The sequence below is a fragment of the Ostrea edulis genome, chromosome 7 (assembly GCF_947568905.1).
Source record: "Ostrea edulis chromosome 7, xbOstEdul1.1, whole genome shotgun sequence".
NCBI lineage: Eukaryota > Metazoa > Mollusca > Bivalvia > Ostreida > Ostreidae > Ostrea > Ostrea edulis.
In genome coordinates, this window is record NC_079170.1 from 57,832,050 (window position 1) to 57,842,896 (window position 10,847).

At 34.6% G+C, this 10,847-nt stretch overlaps 1 protein-coding gene across 1 annotated transcript in view; it reads right to left on the minus strand.

The window, feature by feature from the left end:
- Nucleotides 1-8,431, minus strand: part of LOC125653321 (interleukin-17 receptor D-like) — a 49,604-nt gene extending 41,173 nt beyond the window's left edge. The window contains exon 1 of the mRNA XM_048882747.2: nt 8,321-8,431. The gene's annotated coding sequence lies outside the window, so the exon portion shown is untranslated. The remainder of the gene's footprint in view (nt 1-8,320) is intronic.
- Between the last annotated feature and the right edge of the window lie 2,416 nt (nt 8,432-10,847).

Here is a 10,847-nt window from a genome sequence, read left to right on the forward strand (position 1 = left end):
AAGTTCTACCTATATGTTGTTACAAGGTGAAGGTCAGTTGGTGCGAGTACGTGTGTATTGAATTTGAGAGCAGAATGGAAAGCATATGCTGTAGGCCTACATGTAACAGTGCGTAGCTTCGATAGAAACATTTTCTCGCGCAGTTTATCTATGTCTTTGTCCAAGTGCTTGTTTGAAAAAGAGACAAATTCTACTGGTTTTTTATGGCAAAGTCGTTGTGCCGACAAAAAATATTCACATCTTGTCCCTCATACCTTCCTTCTAAAAGTGAAAAAAAAAACACAGTCCAAATCCTCTCTACTGACAGCAAGTACACCCTTAAACGGCACAAAACACCCTTATGCAGTGTTTTTACAAGCCGTTAATGTGATAATTGTTTTGGTTTTTATTGCCAATTAAATCTATTAATCTGTTTATGAAATGGCCAACAACTCTATTCAAATCTTCTCACTCGAGGTAGCATATGACGTCACAGATAAATGGCACGTAAAATATCGAAGGAAATATGCATATCGCAAGATTTGAATTTCATCACTTTCAAACTCGAAAACTAAGCAAATTGTTTCATTTAAAACACATGTAAAGTAGTTTTAGGCATGAAATGAATTAATTTTGCTGAAAAAATTAATAAGTTTAGAAACATGCGATGTGTCCTTTAAGTGGAGTGCTATAAACATTTCTTGTATTTTCTTATTTTTAATGTTTACAATCAGGGTTGGCAAAATGAGTATTGACCAGTCAATACTGGTTAAAACTGGTCAATACTGGTCGATTGAAAATTATTTGGTCATTATAGTCTATGTTATTTATTTTAAATGTTTAAGTGACCATTGTGGTAAATACTGTAATTCATAACATGCACTATCAGTTTATAATATACTTGCAAGTCATAATATTAAATAAATAATGTACAAATGACTCTGTTGAATTGACCGGGGAAGATGTAAAAGTTTCTGTTTAAATTCCTTAGTTTAACAAGAACTACCTATTGTTTCAAATCTTCATTTTAACTGTTAAATAAACATTTGAGGGGGTGGGTTGGTGATGGTCATCTCTGGTCCCAGCCTATGCTTATTAACACCTGTCAACTGTGCTTAGGTAATGTCCAGCTACCTTTTATTCGTAATCTGTCCAGGTACATGTATCAACAGGTCTGTCTCCAATTGTCAAGCTATGCTATAGAACTGTGACCCTCTGGTAGGTACTGAAGATATTGCAGTCAGTTTCAGCAAACCAAATATATTAAACTTATTAAATTACATTTCATTATCTAATGAAAAATATTAATCAACAATTGATCCATATAATGAAAAGACTTACTTTATCTTTATCTTTGCAAGAAATGTACAAAAATAGGAAAATGGACAGTTTAAATCACAATTGACCAGTATTGACCACTTGGGGATTATTGACTGGGACGGTTAAAACCACCCCACCCCCCTCAAATGTTTTAACTACCCAACCCTGTTTACAATGCTTAACTAAGGTATTTCTAATGGTCAGCAAAAATTTTACTGCCAATTGTCAAGTTACAAAAGATATTCACAATTCTTTATTAAGCAAACAAGGCTTGTGTCATGTATTTGTTTAGGGGCGAGATCAAAAGTTCAATGTCTGACAAAAAACTAAATTCACATAGTTTTCACCAAGACACCCCCCTTCCCCTTAAAACTAAATATGATGAATGTTAATTGAAACTAATCGTAAAAACAAGTAAAAAACATAGGAGTATAAATAACACTCTGTATACCTTTTACTGTTTATTCACAAATGAAAGTGTACATTAAAACTATTAAATATTCATTAAAATGTAGTATGTGGTTTTCAACAGTCATTTGTCTTTTCCCACAAAAGTGTAATCGATGTTGGATGACAGAAACATATGGGAGTTTTTACCCTCCCTCCCCCTAACTATGTAAATTTAGATTTTTATCAGACATCGATATTTTGATCTCGCTCCTTACATAGGTTAAATATACTTTGTAAAAGTTTCATTTAATGCAGATTTTTTTCAATTTTCTGAACCCAATTTAAACAAGAGGCCCATGGGCCACATCACTCACCTGAGTCACCTTGGCTCATATTCAAAGATTTTTCCTATATATTAGCATGTAATATGTTGATCCCCTATTGTGGCCCCATCCTACCCCCGGGGGCCATGATTTTTACAAAATTGAATCTGCACTATGTCAGGAAGCTTTCATGTAAATGTAAACTTTTCTGGCCCAGTGATTTTTCTGAAGATGTTTAATGATATTCCAGTCTATACGAAAGTTTTTTGGACCACACAGGACATTCGGTCCTGTGTAATCAATGAACACACCAGACCGAACCAAATTTTGTCAGACCGAAAAACCTAATGTAAAAAAGAGAAACACGTGAAAATGCAAAACCAAGGAAATCTTATTTATTATACGAGTAATACTATACCAGGGATCCCTCCCGCATAATACTTTAGACGGTCCATGCGGTTTAATCACATTCATTTACGTATTTGGATTTGTGTGATATTTTTTACTTATAACAAACATTTAATTGACTCCGCGTCAAAATAATAAAGCTTAAAACCGAATACTGAGACATCAGACATTCCGGTCCGGTATAAAAAATGACACATCGGACCTGAGGCACTGCACATTGGTCAGGTCCGACGGTCCGATGTCTTTCGCATAGACTGGATATTCCCTACATATTTGTATGTAAAATTTTGATCCCCTACTGTGGCCCCATCTTACACCCCTCCCCGGGGACCATGATTTTTACACACACCCTCCCCTGTGACCATGATTTTTACAAACTTAAATCTGCACTATGTAAGGAAGCTTTCGTGCAAATGTAAACTTCTTTGATCTGATGGTTCTTAAGGAAAAAATTTTTAAAGATTTTTTTCTAGTGAAAGTTTGATCCCCTATTGTGGCCCCATCCTACCCCCGGGGGCCATGGTTTTAACAAACTTGAATCTGCACTATGTCAGGAAGCTTTCATGTAAATCTCAGTTTTTCTGGCCCAATGGTTCTTGAGAAGATTTTTTAAAAATTTCTTATATATATTTGTATGTAAAACTTTGATCCCCTATTGTGACCCCATCCAAACCCCGGAGTCCACGATTTGAACAAACTTGAATCTGCATTACGTCAGGAAGATTTCATGTAAATGTCAGCTCTTCTAGCCCATAGCAGACCTGTGACAGAACTGTCATGCCACAACTGGAGATTTGAAAATTTTCAGCTGGAGTTTTGGTCTGATAACTGGAGATTTTTTATCGACATTTTTTTTTTACCGTTTTTGTGTGTTCATTGGCTAATGAAATCATGCTACTAGTAGTTTTTTGTGTTACAAGTGTCTGAGTTCATAATCATCAGATCCTTTTTGTGTTGAGAACATTGATAATTCCTTTTTTGTGTTAAGAACATTGATAATTCTTAAGTCAATACCTTAAAAACCACAATTAAAAGAAAAAAACTTGTTATATTTATATATTTATTACAGAGATAACAAGTTATAACAATTATCACTTTTCAGAAAAGTTGACCAACATATTAGATCTTGGCCTACTAACAAATTTAAGCTCACTTGAGATTTCAGCACTGGTGAGCTAAATAGTATAAAAAACATGTTCTCACATAAAAGAACTACATTGCATATCTGAAAACGTGTTTTTTTTCTTCTTCAGTGAATCGTGTAGTGAACAAATATATGTTACAAGACTTGGCCACGTACTATTTATACATGCATGTGTAAATAAATATTGAGAAAATTCGAACTGTGCACACCCATCGTCGTCTTGCCGTATCCATCTTTGAATATACAGTTCAGTTAGAGATAATCCATTCTAATACAATTGTGTCATTCTGTCCACACATATTACGAACATCTTCAGTGCCCACTTTCTTTTCCCACCTGCTCCTTACCAAGTTTTCAACAGCATCAAAGATCGTCCGACTTCAACTGTCGGTATCACTTCCTAATCACCAGAGCGTGTGCCAAAAACAATCTTTTAAATCATCCACTAATTGTTTATTATCACTAATTGCTGTGTAATCATAAACTCCTCAAATGGCTTCAGTAATTACTGTACCCTCGTTAATTGACGTTTACCTGTGCAGTCACTGTGACAGAAAAATAGACGACTTTCGATTGTCTCGGGGTTTTTCCTTATCAATATCGAAAAATGGCGCTTAGAAAATTTGAAATGACGGAAGATTTTACATTTTAATGGAAGGAACGGAAGGGGGGCTCAAATTCGGGAGATTTTGTCTTCCGACGGAAGAATCACAGGTCTGCCATAGTGGTTCTTGAGAAGAAGATTTTAAAGATTTTTCCAATATATTTGTATGTAAAACTTTGATCCCCTATTGTGGCCCCATCCTACCCCTGGGGGCAATGATTCTAACAAACTTGAATCTGCACTATGTCAGGAATTTTTCAAATAAATTTCAGCTCTTCTGACCCAATGGTTCTAGAGAAAATTATTAATTTAAAATTACCCCACCCTATTTTTGCTATTATCTCCCCTTTGAAGAGGACATGGCCCTTCATGTGAACAAGCTTGAAAGTCCTTTACCCAAGAATGCTTTTGACCAAGTTTGGTTATAATTGGCCCAGTGGAGAAGAAGTCAAAAATGTAAAAAGTTTACAGACGGACAGACGACGGACAACAGGCGATCAGAAAAGCTCACTTGAGCTTTCAGCTCAGGTGAGCTAAAAATTAAGCAATCTTAAAATAAACAAAAACATGGCACAAGCCTTGTTTATATTACAAAGAATTGGAGTGCTGTATCTCATTTGTAACTCAACAATTGACATTTAATTTTTTTGCTTACCATTAAAAACATGTAAGCATTAAAAATGAGTAAAAACAAGAAATGTTTGTAAAACATATATATGGTGCAAAATTGAATAAGTTAAACACATGTATCATTTAATTGATAGAAGTGACCCAAAAAAAATTCAAGATATTGAGCAGACAATATCTCCTATGTACAGAGTAGATTGACCCTTGGCCTTTGACCATGTGACCTAAAAATCAATAGGGGTCATCTACTCCTTTAATAGGATGTACCAGTGTACCAAGTTTGGTGTTAATCAAGCAAATTATTCTTAAAATATAGGAGACGATATATTACTATGTCCAGTTTTACTCTTGGCCTTTGACCATGTGAAACCAAAATTAATAGGGGTCATCTACTCCTTATGAGGTACCAGTGTATCAAGTTTAATGTCTGTCATTGAAGCAATGGGTTCTCAAGATATTGAGCAGACAATATCTACATATGACCAGAATGGGTTGACCCTTGACCATGTGACCTCAATATCTATAGGGCATCTACTCCTTAGGATGTACCAAATTTGATGTACTGACATGTTAGGTTACTTGTATACTATCAACAGTCTGAACTGTAGCTCTCTCCCAGGTCTTCCATTATATATTCTACAAAATGTACAATCACACACTCATATTTCACATGGTTTCACCACCATTAACACTGTTTACAAGCCGATGACCATATAGTATTAGGGCTGAAATGATTCACCGAAATATCGATACTGTTCAATATAAACCCTCGATTCAATGTTCAATTCATTGCCTCAATTTTCGGTTCGATATGTTTAATACAAACGGGTTCTGTAAAATACATCAGGCTCGGCCTGTGATGATTGATTGATTGAATCTTGTTTAATGTCTCGCTCAAGAATTTTTCACTCATATGGAGACGTCACCAAGACCGTTGAAGGGCTTCAAATTTAGGCCTATGCTCGGCGCTTATAGCCATTGAGCAGTGAGGGTTCTTTATCGTGCCACACATACTGTGACACGGGTCATCCGTTTTTAAGGTCATCTCCGAGGACCCGTGACATTCACACCTGATGCCGAGCGTTTGGCAATGGAATTGTCACTACCTGTTTTAACGACTTAGGTGTGTCGCGGCTGGGATTCGAACCCCGGCCTCCCGCATGCGGGTTGAACGCTCTAACCACTCGGCCACCGCGGCAGTCGGCCTGTGATGATTATTTTTACCTGCTTGATCGACAAAATAGCGTTAAATAACGTTCAGACTGTTGTTTACCTTGAGTCTTACAAAAATAATAATAAACTTTATCAGTTGAAACTACAGAGCCAACATGCATCTTACCATTTTGCTTTTAAAATGATGAATGTGAATCATTGTAATTAAACTTTTCTTCAAAGTTATTATTGGTTTCTTCTGTAAATTGTATCGTATTGACAGTATTGAATCGTGGCATAAGTATTGCAATATGTATCCTATCGTGAAGGGGCGTATCGTATCAGCCCTACATAGTATATATTACGGTTATCAAAAAATGGCAGCTGACCTCATCGGTAAGAATTCTATAATCACGATTTCAAATGATTGATTATTCATAAATTTCCATAATTTTACGATAATTATCCAGTGGAACATTAATTCGTAATGCTAGTCTCTATAGTTTTCTTCAAAGCAAGCTTATTTATTGATAAAACTACCTCCAAGTTTTGTAGTATGATGACCATAACAAATATTTATGATGAACATATACTCCAATTTGAATTAGGATTCAAGAAGTGTGAAAGTAGCCTTCATAATGAACTTGTACGAAAATGGTAGGGGTGAAACGATGCATCCCGATGCGGCCAAATCGCGATGCAGTGGTCTCGATTCGATGTTCGATTTATTCCGGTCTGTTTCGGTTTTAGAATCATTGCATACATTGTTTTTGATAACACGGTTTCTGATTGGCCAATGGAATTGAAAATTGCCCAATCAACATGCGAGTATACTTTGCTGTATCAAAATGGACGCCGTCAAGTTGAAAAATGTACCACCAATGTATAAATCCTGGGTATGACAACATTTCGGCTTTAGGACAAATGACAAAAGTGTTGCTTTATGTTAAACGTTTTTACATTATGTAGAATTTATTTGCAGAGAGCAATAAATACCATGAAACATAAAAAATCTTATCATTATAAAGAATTTGGTACATGCTATTGTATCGAATAGGAAATCATCGAATCGAGACTAAAGTATCGAAAATCAAATCGAATCGAGAAGGTACTGTATCGTTTCAGTTGTTTCACCCCTAGAAAATGGTGCCATTGCTGGTTTACTTCGCGTAGTAGTCGTCATGAAAATGCATTTAAATTGATTTTAATACACAACAAGTAAATATGATGTATACAGTATACGGTCATCAAAGTAATAATTTATGGTCTTCGTTAAAATGATAAACACTGTTTGTTACTGTAGAGACTTACATCATGTTACAGTACAGACTTACATCATGTCATTGTGTAGTGACAGACATGTCGAAAATGGGCGGTCCAGCTGGTCATTTTTAATGAAGGACGATGGACGATACATAACCACAATACCTATTGTCCAATTAGGTTTTTGTCCATTCACGTGGTATTTTTGTCGATTTTTAACGGATCAGGATCACGATTTGGATTTTCGCACAGTACCAAGATGGCAACATTGTAGTAAATTCAGTACACAATAGGGGCAAAGCCTGGTGCAAAACATAAGCTCATTGTCTCTAAAGATGAAAAAAGGGGGAAAAACATACCAGTCTGAAATTTTTTTGTAAACTTCCATTCCTTCCAAACCGATTTGACAAGATAGCACACAAATACATGATGTTGCATCTGTTTTCGTTTGATAGAAGTTAAAATGTGTGTAAACTGGCGACAAGTACATCATCAATTAGAAAAATCATCGCTACAGCGAATAACCATTTTTAATACGACATAACTTGCAATGTGTGATATTTAAACGATATATAAATTACAATACGTGTCAACATCGTTATTAAAACGACTTGAAAGGGGATTTTTAAAAAGGACTATCCAATTTGTGAATTTACCACAATCCAGAAAACAAGCAATCTGTGATAGAAACGTGACGGAATGCAGATTTTAGAAAAATGGTGGGGTTTTTTTCCCCCCCTAAATGTTTTGAAAATCTTCACTACTGAAAATCAGTAGGATTGACACTGTCAGTGACAGAAAATGATTGGTATTCAGTCCTGATGTCTGAACAATTTCCTCTGTAATGAGAAATTCAATTCATTTTCATAGTGCTCTAATTGAAGGCTTTACATTCTTAAGTTTTATATCTACTTTCACTCAATGGATTATTCGAATATGTAACCTTTGTTCATCATGGAAAGGGAGGGGGGGGGGGGGGCTGAGATTACTCAGGACTGCAAGTGCAAATATGTGGACGATGCGATGTCTATGTATATTTCTGCCAACATTGTGACATATCGTGTAGTTTAACATCTCTTGGAATTCAAATAAGTTATATAAACAACGTACCAACTTGTCCTTAGTGCAAGAATCCACCAGCAATAACAACTTCTGAAATAAGAAATATATTTACAACACAAAGATCAAAACGAGACACTACGGAAATAACGAAATAGTGGCAGGCGGTAAATCTAGTACTGCCGAATCCCGACTGTCCCGGATTGCGATTGCGATGTTTTATAGACTATATTAAAACCGACTAACAGAATAACTTCATGTTTCTTGGGAACAATCTTTATGTCCAAATTGATTCACACAGTTGAAAAAACAACAATATTAATTGGTATAAATTCTTAAACTGGAAATGCAGCATACTCAAAGGCGGTAAATCTAGTCCAATCGAATAACGCGTTCGCCCCCCCCCCCCCCCTCTCTCTTTTATTTGCAATATATATATGTTCACATAACAAAACAAATATTGAACATTAGATTTTTCATGAAAGTGTTCAAATCATACTGCATCGCACTTAATAATGTTCGCAATAAATAATTACACGTAAATGATATATGAATGCTACAAAATAGTGTACTATGAAAATCATGTTCTAAATAAATTGCTACTAAATAAATTAATACATATTATATGTAAATAAATGATATATATGATATAAATTATATATGAAAGCAGTACACATTATTAGAATCAAACATATATATAATTAAGAAATGAACATCATTTTTGAGCTGTTCATGGTTGTACTGATTAGATTGTGGTCAGTATGAACGGATTTGGATTTGAGGCAAATCCAATGAATTTGCCTCAAATCCAAATCCGTTTACATTGACCATGAACAGCTCAAAAGTGATGTTCATTTGTTATATTTATATTCATTTACTAAAACACCGTTTGTTTGTAAACATTGCATAAAACGAACTCCTAGCCTCTGTCGCAGTAGTTGTGATGTACGTCAACACATAGACATGACGTCACAATTCGTCTCACCCTGCCTTTTATCAACATTGCAAGGTGCACTGTATTTTGGAGGTAGGAGACCGCAAGATTGGGATGATAATCTACGTAAGTTCACAATATTTTTCAGAATTAAAAGTTTTTACAATAACAAACTAGTACTAAATATATATTAAATAAATCTTTTCTTTTTCAATATCGATATGATAGGCCTACATGTAATTAATTAATAGTAAATACTTTTTTGATAATGTCAAATTGAGATGTAAAATCAGTTATTTTCCCTGTCTTCCACGTTTCAGTATAAATTATGGATGTCACCTAGTGACCTGTGTATGTCTATGGAAAAAAAAAAAAAAAAAAAAAGAGAGAAGAAAATGCTAGACAGAGAAAGGCAGCATCGTTATCAGACACGATATACAGATGAAGTTAATAAAGACATTGTTATTCCCAAACTAGACTGCAAGTGATCGACAATAAAAGTCTTTTATTGGGATGATGGGTTTTTTTCCTTGTAAGATCGACACGCCATTTTTGAAACAGAAATTGGTTGTCACCAAATCAAAATAAAAGTATATTGTACTTCGAGGGTAACTATAATGCATCGTACTGACCGAGAAAATGCCAGTTGGTTTTTTTTTATTTATTTATTTATTTATTTTTTTTTTTTTGCAAAATAATTATCCATCAGTTGTATCGATTTTGAAATTCCAATTTATTTTATTTATTACAATGTTAGATGATAATTTCAAATTCATGGGTGTGTGTGTGTCCAGCTTACATAGTATTGAATGGATGACTGGCATGGGTGGATGTGAATACAAAAATTACAGAATTACACTTCTTCACACTGGCATATATACCGAAAAAAATATTTGCTTTTTCATTTTTGGAAAAACGCGTTCTTAAATATCCGATTCAAAACTGTTCTCAAATCAACAACATCAAAACGTATGACTTTTCAATACTTTACACGACCATTCCTCACGATAAATTAAAGACTAGACTTCCGTCTTTCTTCTCTCGCTCCTCTTCATTTTCAATATTCCATATCGTCCTGTAGTATTGTTTCTTCCGTAACATCTTCGTCGAGACCAAACTAGTGACTTTTTACCATACTCATACTCAAACTCAGTATGTACTCCATTTGAGTGAAAGAATGATTTTATTTGTAAAGTTTTATAACTTACACTTTTGAGTATGATTTATAGAGCACGGAGTTTCAGTATGAATATGAAAACGATCTCAAAAAAGCTTTATAACCTCCAGGACTGATCTTTATATACCATGTATACAGGAACATAAATGTATGGGAACATATTAGTGTATGATAAAGGTATGGGGAAAATAAGACAGTGTATTGAAAAATAAGCGGTGTATCTAAAAATATTTGAGAAATAGAAAAACAATAATGCATTCTTAAAAAATCAAATACAGTTTAAGAAGATAACACGGGCTTTCATCTATAATTTAAAAAAAAATGTCTTCCTATAAACAAATCACTCACTAACTTAATATTCATTTCACAATTTTACAAGCATTTTATGTTCACTTCAGTGATGTGGTGTTTACACATATACATACAAAACCATCATGTATAGTATTTAGATATGTACATGCACTGAA